At 48.5% G+C, this 1462-nt stretch overlaps 1 pseudogene; it reads right to left on the bottom strand.

The window, feature by feature from the left end:
• LOC116534884 overlaps positions 1-106 on the bottom strand; it is a 29598-nt pseudogene extending 29492 nt beyond the window's left edge.
• Between the last annotated feature and the right edge of the window lie 1356 nt (positions 107-1462).

Raw genomic sequence — 1462 nt, 5'->3', positions numbered from 1 at the left:
CCACCACCATCACCACCAACTCCACCACTGTCACCAACACTGTCTCCACCACCTCCACCGCCATCTCCACCACATCCACCACCAACACCACCATATCTACCACCATCTTCAGCACCACCACAACCACCTACACTGGGGTAATCATGGCTTCTTTCTTTGTGACATTTCAGAAGGGCTATTGCAACACTTTCCAGGGGTCTTTTCAAGTGGTTTGTGCAAATTATCTGTGTACTCACAAGATTGTGAGCTCTTTAAGGGCAGGGACTTTCTAATTTACCTCAGAGTCTCCAAGCAGCTTGCACGTGGACTGGCACAGAGCAAAAGCTCAGCCAGGATGTGTTCACTGAGTGAGGGCACATGGCATTCTGGAAAACCCAGATTTGTGCGCAGGAGGCTGAGGCAGGGTTCTTGGCTCCCTCCCCACCCCTACTGCCTAGTATCCCTGGATGACTTTGGTTCTCATCTCCCAGGCTTGTCCGGACATGCACCTTTTTCTGTGCCACCATACAAGTACTGAGCTGCTTAGAAGCAATTTCTGATGCCCTAGTCTTGGGTAATAATAATACTATTATTGTTATTATTATCATTGTGCTAGTCATTATGCAGGGCTGAGAAGTGAAGATCAGGTCAGGGTGGGGTCCAGCTGGGGGTAGTCTGCTCAGTAGACAGAGCTTCACAGCAGCAGGCACCAGTTCACTCAATGCTCAAATACCAGTCTGCCAAACAAAGACCAGAAGTTAGCCAGTATTTGTTAAATGAAATGAGCTTTAATTCCAGATATTTACTTTTTAACCTCAGAATGAAATCCCTTAGTATAGTCGTTCTCAAATTTCTGAGTGCATCAGAAGTCACCTGGAATGCTTGTGAAAGCCCAGATTGCTGGAAGACTCTGTAGATCTGGGATAGGTCCACTGATCTGCATTTCTAACAACTTCTTTTTTTTTTTTTTTTTTTTTTTGAGACGGAGTTTTGCTCTTGTTACCCAGGCTGGAGTGCAATGGCGCGATCTCGGCTCACCGTAACCTCCACCTCCTGGGTTCAGGCACTTCTCCTGCCTCAGCCTCCTGAGTAGCTGGGATTATAGGCATGCACCACCATGCCCAGCTGATTTTTTGTATTTTTAGTAGAGACGGGGGGTTTCACCGTGTTATGTGATGCTGATGTCACTGGTCCAGAGAGCCCATCTGATACACCACTGCCCTCATGGAGTGAAAAGCCATGGAATTGTGGATTGGAAAGATCAGGAAGTTCCTATCACATCTTCTCCCATCCTGTACCCCGATCTGGCATCAAGGCTTTCTTGGGCCATCAGGGCAAACGTGAGAGACCTCAACAGAGTCCAGCAGAAAGGACTGGGCAGGGAGCTGGGGCAGACCCTACCTGGGAAAGGGGTGGATCCCCAGGTGGCCTCCTGTTTAGACAACAAACAGAAGGGGCTAAATCCCCAACTGGACCTGCTTGT

This window comes from Sapajus apella, unplaced genomic scaffold (genome assembly GCF_009761245.1).
Source record: "Sapajus apella isolate SASKATOON/1434 unplaced genomic scaffold, GSC_monkey_1.0 scaffold90, whole genome shotgun sequence".
In the NCBI taxonomy this organism is placed as follows: domain Eukaryota; kingdom Metazoa; phylum Chordata; class Mammalia; order Primates; family Cebidae; genus Sapajus; species Sapajus apella.
The sequence above is the reverse complement of the archived record's forward strand: the minus strand, read 5'-3'. Positions and strand labels throughout refer to the sequence as shown.